Source organism: Tursiops truncatus, chromosome 3, assembly GCF_011762595.2.
Source record: "Tursiops truncatus isolate mTurTru1 chromosome 3, mTurTru1.mat.Y, whole genome shotgun sequence".
Taxonomy (NCBI): Eukaryota; Metazoa; Chordata; class Mammalia; order Artiodactyla; family Delphinidae; genus Tursiops; species Tursiops truncatus.
In genome coordinates, this window is record NC_047036.1 from 108,265,568 (window position 1) to 108,277,642 (window position 12,075).

General features: G+C 40.0%; 1 protein-coding gene across 4 annotated transcripts in view; it reads left to right on the top strand.

The window, feature by feature from the left end:
- Nucleotides 1–3,811, top strand: part of LYRM7 (LYR motif containing 7) — a 52,253-nt gene extending 48,442 nt beyond the window's left edge. For all 4 annotated transcript variants that reach the window (XM_073802473.1, XM_073802474.1, XM_073802475.1 and 1 more), the window contains one exon: nt 756–3,811. The gene's annotated coding sequence lies outside the window, so the exon portion shown is untranslated. The remainder of the gene's footprint in view (nt 1–755) is intronic.
- The last annotated feature ends 8,264 nt before the right edge of the window (nt 3,812–12,075 follow it).

The following is a 12,075-nucleotide window of genomic DNA, read 5'->3' on the forward strand; positions in this document are numbered from 1 at the left end:
GACAGATAATAAACAAAATTAAAAAGTAAATAAGAAGGTGATAAGTAATGTGGAGGAAGATAAGGTAGAAAAGGGAAATAGGAAAGCCAGGAAGAACGAGGTGTTGCAATTTGAAGTCCTGCGATCAGGGAAGGTCTCACTAAGGAAGTGATAGTTGAGCAAAAACGAAGGATCTGAGGGATCTAGCCATGCAGATATCTAAGGGAAGAGCTTCCCAAGCAGAGCAAACTGCTAATGCAGTGTTCCTGAGACAGGTTCTTGTCTGCTATGTTTGAGGAGAACCAAGTGACAGGAGCAAAGTGATTTTAGGGGGAGAGTAGTAGGAGACAGAGTCATAGAAATGAGGGATTTCCCTGGTGGCTCAGTGGATAAGGCTCTGCATTCCCAAAGCAGGGGGCCTGGATTTGATCCCTGGTCAGGGAACTAGATCCCACATGCATGCCGCAACTAAGGAGCCCGCCTGCTGCAACTAAGACCTGGTGCAAACAAATAAATAAATATATTTTTTTAAAAAGTCATGGAAATGATATGGTAGAAGGAGGCAGAGAGTAGATGCCAGGTTACGTAGGCTATTATAAGGACTGTGGTTTTTACTCTTAATAAAATGCAGAGCCATTAGATGGTTTTGGGAAGAGGAGTGATATGATCTGATTTTAAGTTTTAAAGACATCATTCTGGCTGTTGTGTTGAGAATAGACCATGGTGGCAAGGATGAATTCAGGGATACTAACTAGAAGTTTCTTGCGTTATTCTAGGTAAGAGATGATAGTGGCTTATACCAGAGTGGCAGCAGTGATGGTGGTGAGAAGTGGCAAAATTATGGGTATATTTTGATACAGCTCCTGGGTTTCCTGATGGATTGAATCTAAGGTAAGAGGAAAAGAAAAGAGTCAGGGATGATTCCCAAGGGTTTTGGCCTGTGCCGGTGGAAGGATATTGTTGCCGTCAATTGTACTGGTGAAAACAGACTAGATTTGTGAAAAAAGATCAGGCATTTCGTTTTGGGCATGTATTAATTGAAATATCTAGAAGGTATCCAAGTGGAGATGTTAATAAGACACTGGACTAAGATCTGAAGTTCAGGAAGTGGTCTGGGCTGGAGATATAAATTTGGGAGCCATTAATATAGATAAAATACTTACAGTCATGACATTGGATGAAATCACTAAGCAATTGACATAGAGAAGAACAAAAGTCCATGATTGAGTCTTTTGTGGCACTCCAATGTTAAAAGTTAAAGAGATAAGAAACAAAAAGCACAAGAGACAAAGAAGTTTCTGAAAACAAGGAGAATGTAGAACAGAAGTTGGCAAACTGTGGCTCACAGGGGCCAAATCTGACCCACTGTCTTTTTTTGTAAATAAACTTTTATTGGAACACTACCACACTTATTCATTTACATATTCTCTATGGCTGCTTTCATACTATGGTGGCATAGTTGAGTAATTTCAACAAACTGTATTATCCACAAAGCCCAAAATTGTTATCTGGCCCCCTTGCAGAAAAAGCTTGTTGACCCCTGGTGTGTAGAGTCTTAGAAGCCAAATAAAAAAAGTGTTTCGTTGCGAGGGAGTGACTGCATTGCGATCATAATTAAAAATTCCACTAGGAAGGGCAACATGGAGCTGACTTTGGTGACTTTGGCAAGACAGTTTCAGTGAAATAATTGGAGAAACATACTCTTGTTGATTATTCCCAGATTGATCTTTAAATTTGTTGTAATCACAGTTAAAATTGCAGTAGGATTTTTATAAGGAACTGATAAAACTTACTCAAAAATTTATGAAGAATAATAAAAGTCCTTAAATAGCTAAATCAGCTATGACAAAAGAATAAAATTAGATATCCATATGCAAAAAAATGGAACTTTGGTCTGTGCTTGACACCGTATACAACAATTATCTCAAAATCAATCATAGATCTAAATACAAAGCCTCAAACTGTAAAACTTCTTGAAGTAGCAGGAGAAAATCTTTGTGACTTTGGGTTAGACAAAGATTTCTAAGATATGACACCAAAAGCACAATACATGCAAGAAAAAATTAATAAACTGGACTTTGTCAAAATTAAAAACCTTTGCCCTGTAAAAGATAATTGTTAAGAGAATGAGAAGATAAGCCACAGATGGGGAGAAAATATTAAAAATCATAAACTGATTAAAAAAAAACTTGTTATCCGGAAAATATAAAAGACTTTTAATAAGAAAACAAAAAACAATTTTTTAATATTTGAGTAGATACTTTTTCAAAAAATATATAAATGGAAAAACTATATATGTACAAATGGAAAATAAGCACATAAAAAGATCTCAACATCATTAGTCATTACAAATTAAAATCATAATGAGATACTACTACATACCTATTATGATAGCTAAAATTAGAATGACTGAACATACCAAGTCTTGGCAAGGATGTAAAGGAACTGAAATCCTCATTCATTACTGAGAGAAATGTAAAATGGCAGGACAACTTTGGAAAACTATTCAGCCATTTCTTACAAAGTTAAACATATACTTCCTTTATAATCCAGACTTCCCGCTCCTAGGTATTTACCTAAGGGAAGTGAAAGCACAAAGACTTACATGTTTATATTACACAGCAAAAGAAATCATCAACAAAATGAAAAGGCAACTTCCAGACAGAAAATATTTGCAAATAATATATCTGATAAGGAGTTAATATCCAAATTATATAAAGAACTCATATAACTGAATAGCAAAAAAAAATCTAATTTTAAAATGGGCAGAGGATCTGAATAGACATTTTTCCAAAGAAGACATTCAGATGGCCAACAGGTACATGAAAAGATGTTTTTTTTTTTTGGCCACGCCACACAGCTTGTGGGATCATAGTTCCCCAACCAGGGATCAAACCCGAGCCCTCAGCTGTGAAAGCACGGGGTCCTAACCATTGGACCACCAGGGAATTACCGAAAAGATGTTCAGCATCACTAATCATCAGGGTAATGCAAATCAAAACCACAGTGAGCTATCATCTCACACCTGTTAGAATGGCTATTAGCAAAAAGACAAGAAATAGCAAGTGTTGGCAAGCATATGGAGAAAATGGAGCTCTTGTTCACTGGTAGTGGGAATGTAAATTGGTGGAGCCACTATGGAAAACAGTATGGAGGTTCCTCAAAAAATTAAAAATAGTACAACTGTGTGACCCACCTACTCCACTTCTGGGTATTTATCTGAAGAACATGAGAACACTGATTTGAAAAGGTATATGCACCCCTGTGTTCACTGCACCATTATTTATAATAGCCAAGATATGGAAACAACCTAAGTGTCCATCAGTGGGTGAATGGATAAAGATGTGACATATATACACAATGGAATACTACTTAGCCATAGAAAAGAATGAAATCCTGCCATTTGAACAACATGGATGGACCTTGAAGGTATTATGCTAATTGAAGTAAGACAAATGGAGAAAGACAAAACACTTATGATTTCACTCATATGTGGAACCTTAAACAAAATAAAACAAAAACAAACTCATAGATACAGAGATTAGATTAGTGGTTGCCAGAGGGGGAGGGGTTGCCAGTGGGTGAAATGGTGAACAGGCCAACTGTATGGTGATGGATGGTAACCAAATTTGTGGTAGTGCTCACTTTGTAGTATATACAGATACAGCATTAAAGTATAATGCTGTATAATGTTGAAGTGTATATAATTTTTAAAAAATAGGCCTAGCATGTCATCCAGCAGTTCTCCTTCTGGGTGTTTATCTGAAGGAAATGAAAATGCTAACTAGAAAAAATATATGCACCCCTATGTTCATTGCAGCATTATTTACCATAGCCAAGACATGGAAGCAACCTAAGTGTCTTTTAATGAATGACTGGATAAGGAAAATGTTGTATGTGTCTGTATATATGTATATATGTGTGTATGCATTTAATACAGTGCAATATCATTCAGCCATAAAAAAAGAAGGAAATCTTGCCGTTTATGACAACATAGGTGGACCTTGTCTTCTAAGTCAAATGGAGAAAGACAGATAATGGATGCTCTCACTTAGACATGAAATCTAAGAAGGAAACAAAACAAACAAAAAACCCAAACTCATAGTACTGGGTGTTTGCTGAAGGCAGGGTTTGAGGGGTGGGAGAAATGGGTGAAGGGAATCAAAAGGTACAAACTTCCAGTTGTAAAATAAATAAACCATGGGTTTGTAATGTACAGCATGGTGACTATAGTTAATAATATTGTATTATGTATTTGAAAGTTGCTAAGAGAACATATCTTAAAAGTTCTCATCACAAGAATAAAAGATTTGCAGCTGTGTGTAGACTTAATGTGGTGATCATTTGGCAATATATACAAACATTGAATCATTATGTTGTGTGCGTGATACTGGGATAATGTTGAATGTCAATTACATCTCAATTTTTTAAAAAGGACTTAGTTATAGCAGCCTTATTTGTAATGGTCCCAAACTGGAAACAACCCAAATATCCATCAGCAGATAAAGGAATAACCAAATTATATGTCTGTACAATGGAATACTTCTCATGAATAAAAAGAAATGAACTATTGCTGCAAACAACAACATAGATGCTTCTCAAGGTACTTATCCTGAGTGAAAGAAACCAGACAAAAACAAGTACATATTTTATGATTCCTTTTCTATAAAGTTCTAGAAAACACAAATTAATTCATAGTGACTGAAAGCAGATCAGTGGTTGCCAGGGGATGAGAGCAGGGAGATGGGTGGAGGGAGAGACTGAAAAGGTACATGAGGAAATTTTAAAGGGTGATGGATATTTTCATTATCCTGATTGTGGTGATGGTTTCATGGGTGTATGTACATTTTTAATGTGTATAGTTTACTATATTTCAATCATAACTCAATAAAGCTATTTAAAAAATACTACAAAGCCATAATGATTTTTTTTTTTAAAGTGTAGTATTGGTGAAAGAACTGAAGAATGGTTAGCAGCTGACCAGAAGAGAGCTCAGGAGTAGAGGGGTAGACCCATATTCTGTCTCTCCCTTTCTCTCTCTGTTCCTTTTGCACAGTTATGTGTTCTTTATATCTTTTATATCTTTCATCATTTAAAGGTAATTTTGTACGCTTTCAGAATATTCCATTTGTTCATGACATAGTCTTTCCTCATGTGTTCTGTAGTTTTTTGTTTTTTGTTTTTTTTTTTGCAGTACACGGGCCTCTCACTGTTGTGGCCTCTCCCGTTGTGGAGCACAGGCTCTGGACGCGTAGGCTCAGCGGCCATGGCTCACGAGCCCAGCTGCTCCGCGGCACGTGGGATCTCCCCGGACTGGGGCACGAACCTGTGTCCCCTGCATCGGCAGGCGGACTCTCAACCACTGCACCACCAGGGAAGCCCTGTTCTGTAGTTTTTTAGTGTAAGTATATCTTGAAGGGAAATTGTTAATTCACTGAGGATCCCATATGGAGTTGTGGATTGTGATATAGGTGCTAGAGAATCAAAGACAAGACAGTCTAGCAGGAAAGACTCAGAAAGTAGGCAATTGTAGTGTAATTAGTGCTACACAGGAATTAGAGTTTTAAGAATATAAAGTAGTTTATTAGAAAGTGGTTTGTAAAATATAAATATATAAGATAATGTGCTTTTAATCTCTTGAAAGAAGTAAACATATAAAATAACTCATACCTAACATTTAAAATATATAAATTGGAATAGAAAAACGGGATTTTGTGAGGCAGGAGAAGTTTGGGGAAACCTTAATCTTTCTGCCACAAACTTCTTTTGTAGCATTTTTCTCTCCTGTTATCTTTTACTCTGGCAACAGAGTGAAAGGGCTACTGTTTTAGGTAAGATTTCCAGAGAAACGGACTTTGAGACAGAGATACGGATGCAGGAGTGCAGTCAGGAGTAACCTCTGTGAGGGAGTGAGAAGTGAGATAGGGCAGAAGGAGTTGTTGAACTGTGATGCAGCTGCAGAGGAGCCCTGGAGCTGAACTGGCTTTCAGAATTCTGAACTGTGGGAAGGGGACTGGGCTTTTGTTCGCTGGTATCAACAGTCATTGAAGGTGGGGCAACCCCAGGGAAGAGAGAAAACCTTAGTGAGGCAGCTTCCTTCAGTGCGACAGCTCCTAGAAAGAACAGTAGCTGTGCACAGTCCCAGGAGCTAAGGAAATGAATGCCTTCTTCTGAAAGGGACGTCTGGGTAGTTGCACAGAACCCACTACACCAAATAAGGCTGTTCTGTAATTAGCTCAAACTGCTTGAGCAAGAGAGGCAGAATTGTAAAGCTGGGTGTTTCTTTTCTGGGAAGTGAGTACCCCAGGGACAGTTTGGTACCTATTCAGACCAAAAGAAGATGGCAAGTCCATTAGAAAAGAGCTAATTATGAGTTGAGACTCAAAGTGAGTTAATGTGTGGGGTCATTATTCATTCAATAAATGTCTAACGTCACCTGGGGATAAGCCTACCAAAGAGGGAACAGGGTCCTGGATTCTAGTCATAGCTCTGTCAGTGAAAATTGGGTCTTTGAGCAAATCATTTATCATTCCTGGATTTTAGTTTTTTGAGGAATCTCAATACTATTTTTCATAGATGCTGCACCAATTTACATCCTACCAACAGTGTATAAGGTTTCCCTTTTCTCCACATTCATGCCAACATTTGTTATTTGTCATCCTTTTGATGATAGCCATTTTCTTTCTTTTTTAAAAAAAATATTTATTTATTTTATTTATTTGACTGTGCCAGGTCTTAGTTGCGGCACACGGGATCTCCGTTGCTGCCTGCAGGATCTTCGTTGCAGCATGTGGGATCTTTAGTTGTGGCATGCAGGATCTTTTAGTTGTGGCACGCTGGATCTTTTTAGTTGCAGCATGCAGGATCTTTAGTTGCGGCACGTGGGATCTAGTTTCCTGACCAGGGATCAAACCCTGGCCCCCTGCATTGGGAGCGTGGAGTGTTAGCCACTGGACCACCGGGGAAGTCCCTTGATGATAGCCATTCTGACAGGTGTGAAGTGATATCTCAGTGTGGTTTTGATTTGCATTTCTCTGATGATTAATTACGTCAAGCATCTTTTCATGTGCCTGTTGGCCATTTGTACGTCTTCTTTGAAAAAAATCTATTCAGAACTTCTGCCCATTTTTTATTCCAGTTGTTTGTTTTTTTTGATGTTGAGTTATATGAACTGTTTCTATATTTTGGATATTAATCCCTTATAGGTCACATCATTTGCAAATATTTTCCCCCATTCAGTAGGTTGCCTTTTCGTTTTGTTGATGGTTTCCTTTGCTGTGCAAAAACTTTTAAATTTAATTAGGTCCCATTGGTTTATTTTTGCTTTTATTTCTTTTTCCTTAGGAGACAGATCCAAAAACATATTGCTACAATTTATGTCAGTGCTCCACTTACGTTTTCTTCTAGGAGTTTTATGGTTTTTGGTCTTACATATAAGTGTTTAATCCATTTTGAGTTTATTTTTGTATATGGTGTGAGAAAACGTCCTAAATTCATTATACTACATGTAGCTGTCCAGTTTTCCCAGCACTTCTTATTAAAGTGACTGTATTTTCCTCATTGTATATTCTTATCTCCTTTGCTGTAGATTAATTGACGATAAGTGCATGGGTTTATTTCTGAGCTCTCTATTCTGACCATTGATCTATGTGTCTGTTTTTGTGTCAGTACCACACTGTTTTTGTTTGTTTGTTTGTTTGTTTTTTGCGGTACACGGGCCTCTCACTGTTGTGGCCTCTCCCGTTGCGGAGCACAGGCTCCAGACGCGCAGGCTCAGCGGCCATAGCTCAGTGGCCATGGCTTACCGCTCTGTGGCGTGTGGGATCTTCCCAGACCAGGGCACAAACCCATGTACCCTGCATCGCAGCCGGACTCTCAACCACTGCGCCACCAGGGAAGCCCCACACTGTTTTGATTACTGTAGCTTTGTAGTATAGTCTGAAGTCAATGGCTTGTAATTTTCTTTTTGTGATATCTTTGTCTAGTTTTGGTATCAGGGTGATGCTGGCCTTGTAGAATGAGTTTGGAACTGTTCCTTCCTCTGCAATTTTTTGGAATAGTTTGAGAAGACTAGGTGTTAATACTAAATGTTTGGTAGAATTCACCTGTGAAGCCTTCTGGTTCTGAACTTCTGTTGGTTGGGAGTTTTGCAATTACTGATTCAATATCATTACTGGTAATTGATCTCTTCATATTTTCTGTATCTTCCTGGTTCAGTCATACAAGATTGTACATTTCTAGGAATTTGTCCTAGATTGTCCATTTTATTTATTTACTAATCTCTCACGATCCTTTGTATTTCTGTGGTGTCAATGTAACTTTTCCTTTTACATTTCTTATTCTATTGATTTGGGCCCTCTTTTTTTCTTGATGAGGTTGGCTAAAAGTTTATCAATTTTGTTTATCTTTTCAAAGAACCAACTTTTAGTTTCATTGATCTTTTCTATGTTTCTTTTTTTAGTCTCTTTCATTTATTTCTGCTCTGATCTTTATTATCTTTTTCCTTTTCTAACTTTGGGTTTTGTTTGTTCTTCTTCTAGTTCCTTTAGGTATAAGTTTAGGTTGTTTATTTGAGATTTTTCTTGTTTCCTGAGGTAAGCTTGTGTCACTATAAACTTCCCTTTTAGAACTGCACAAAACATAAACAAGTAGAAATGCATGAGACACTAAAAAGTCCATGGAGTTCTGGGGCTAGTGCTGGCTCAGTGGTGGGTGGACCCAGGCCCCTGGATCTCTGGCTTCAGGGTCCTGGGGGTCCTGGAGCTGGTTTTGGTCCACTGGTGGGCTGGGCAAGTTCCTGACACAGTTGGCTGTAGGGTCCAGGGTGTCCTGAAGTTTGTGTCACCTGCTGGTGAGTGAGACCAGATCTTGGGGCAGCTGGGTGAGGGGCCCAAGGTGTCTCAGAGCTGATGTTGGCCCCTTGAGTGTGGGCTGGGTCCTGGCACAGAAAGCTGTGGGGCTGTGGTGTTCCTGGGGCTAGCGTCTACCTGCTGGTGGATGGGGCCTGAGTCCAGGAAATCCTGGGGCTAGTGCCTGCCAGTAGTGGGTGGAGCTGGGTCCAAGGCTGTCTGACTTCAGGGCCCACTGGTGGATGGAGCCGAGGCCCAGGGGTTCCAGGGCTAATGCCACCTCACTGGTAGGCAGAGCTGGGCCCCAAGGTCTCTGGCTGCAGGGCCCTGGGGTTCCTGGGGCTTGTGCCTGTCCACTGGTGTGTAAGGCCAGGTCGTGGGCCCTCTGGTGGACAGGGCTGTGTCCCAGGCTTGTTGTGAGCTCAGGGAATATTAAAACAACCTGCCTGTTGGTGGGTGGGCCTGTGTCTACTTGCTTGGCCTGAGGTGTTCCCATATGGTGTCCAGAGGCTGGTGGGTAGGGCCAGGTCCTGATGCTAATAAGCTAGAGGGAAGATTCTAAAATGGCACTCACCAGCACCAGTGTCCACGTGGTAGAACAAGCTCCCCAAAAGTGCTGCCACCAGCGTCTGTGATCTCAGGGTGAGCTCCAGTTGCCTCCTTGTCTCTCCGGGGGACTCTCCAAGATCAGCAGGTGAATCTGACCCAGTCTCCTTTCGAATTACTGCTTCTGCCCTGGCTCCCGGAGTTTGTGAGATATTGTGTGCATCCTTTAAGAGTGCAGTCTCTAATCCCTGCAGCCCCTTGGGTGTCCTGAATGTAAGCCCCATTGACCTTCAAAGCCGAACGTTCTGGGGATCTGTCTTCCTGGTGCAGGACCTCTGGGCTGGGGAACCCTGTGTGTTTCTTGGACCACTCAGTCCTTGAGGGAAACCTCTGCAATTGTAATTATCCTCCTATTTGTTGGTTGCCCACTCAGGGAATGGGTCTTGACTATACTGCATCTCTGCCCGCCCCCCGCCGCCACCCCATCTTGTTGTGGTTCCTTCTTTATAACTTTAGATGTAGAAGATCTTTTCTGCTAGATTCCAGTCTTTCTCATCAATGGTTGCTCTCTGAATAGTTGTAATTTTGGTATGCCCATGAGAGGAGGTGAGCTCAGGGTCTTCCTACTCCACCATCTTGGCCAATGAAAGTTTTTATTTAAAAAAAAAATACAATATGTGTTACATTGTTAGCCCCTGTGATCTTGGCATAGTGACTTGAACACAACATATTTGAAAAATAAAAGAAATTGTTGATATTAATAATGGTACACGTTATACCAGTAAGTGGTAAGCTCTTAATCCTGTTATATTTCAAGATTTTAAAATAATCCAATTACCATTTAATTCAGTCTGGTACCAGGAAGCTCCATGATTGATAGTAGCTTATATTTTTGCTAATTCTGAATGTACCTCAGTATCCCTTTCTGAAGAATGAAATTCTGACCCTTTACACTAAAAATAAAGTCTGACCATTTTTTCCAGGAACTGTAGAGCTTTATTACTTCCCTCTACAATAGTGAACCAATAAGGCTGAAAAATAGAATTCTTTGAGATGGGTCATTAACTATTATATACAGAACTTGAGTTGCTATAAATGTCATTTGCAAACACATCGTGTTGTGGCTTTGATACACAATGCAGAAAAGAAAAGTTGTGGGTGGCCACAGCAACTGTGTTGTAGGTGTCTATTGGAATAAGGTCTTGATTAATTCTGTTTATGATCACTCTAATTTCTTTGCATTTTATATCAACATGGCTGAGTAATGGTTGGTACAGGAATTACTTTAAAGTACTGAATTTCTATAAATGTTATCTGTCAGCACATAATGCTCTGATCACACACTTGCACTTAATTATGTCATTTGTTTTAGGAATAACCTGTTTAAAAAATACCTTTGACTTTTTTCTCAGAAAATATTTCCAAGCAAGCAGCATGTAACACTTCATCTGCAATAGCACGTTTAGCTAATGTGACTTTATGGCACCTTGATAGGACATCTTATTATACATGTAGAAAATGAGGTAGAATGACAGAAGATAATAAATTATTTAAGATCACACAGTAAATCAGGACAGAACTGTTATTGATATTTTGCTCAGGACAAGCCATTCTCGAAGTGGTATTTTGTGAAACATGTGCTATGCCTGATTGCTGGAGCACAGTTCTACATTATCAGTGCCTATGTGTACTTGACTTTAATCTCCAAGTTATACACACTTGTTTGTGTGTCTCCAAGGTTGAAATGTTTCCAGGAGTACCTCACCTGAGACTAAATGTTTTGCTTATCTATTCTGTGTAAATTAGTTAGGGTTTTCTGGAGAAACAGACCAATATCTGTAAATCTTTATACTTATAGGAATTGGCTCATGCCAGTTATGGAGGCCAAGTCCCACGATCTGCCATCTCCAAGCTGGGGAACCAGGAAAGCTGGTGATATGGAGTCAGTCCCAGTCCAAAGTCCTAAGAATAGGAGTGGGAGTGGCAGAGCCATGTGGTGTCAGTCCTGATCTGAGTCTGACAGCCTGAGGACCAGGAGCGCCCATGTCTGAGGGCAGGAGAAGATGGATGTTTCAGCTCAAACAGAGCAAATTCGTCATTCCTCCACTTTTTGTTCTGTTCATGCCCACAACATTGGTAAGGAAGATCTTCTATACTGATTCAAATGCTAATCTCTTCTGGAGACACCCTCACAGAAACACCCAGAAATAAGGTCTTACCAACTATCTGGGCATCCTTTTTTTAAAAATTAATTTATTAATTTATTTATTTTTGGCTGTGTTGGGTCTTCATTGCTGCGTGCGGGCTTTTCTCTAGCTGTGGAGAGCGGGGGCTACTTTACTTTGCGGTGCGCGGGTTTCTCATTGTGGTGGCTTCTGTTGTTGTGGAGCATGGGCTGTAGGCACACAGGCTTCAGTAGTTGTGGCACGCGGGCTTAGTTGCTCCGTGGCGTGTGGGATCTTCCCGGACCAGGGCTCAAACCCGTGTTCCCTGCATTGGCAGGAGGGTTCTCAACCACTGCACCACCAGGGAAGCCCTGGGCATCCTTTAGCCAATCAGGTTGACACATAAAATTAATCATCATACCCAGCCAAATCAATATTTATTAATAACACCCTCTCCTATGCAAAGCACCAGATACTATGAAAAATATACAGGAAGTGAGAAATGTGACCGTACCCTCAGAATTTACAATGTAATA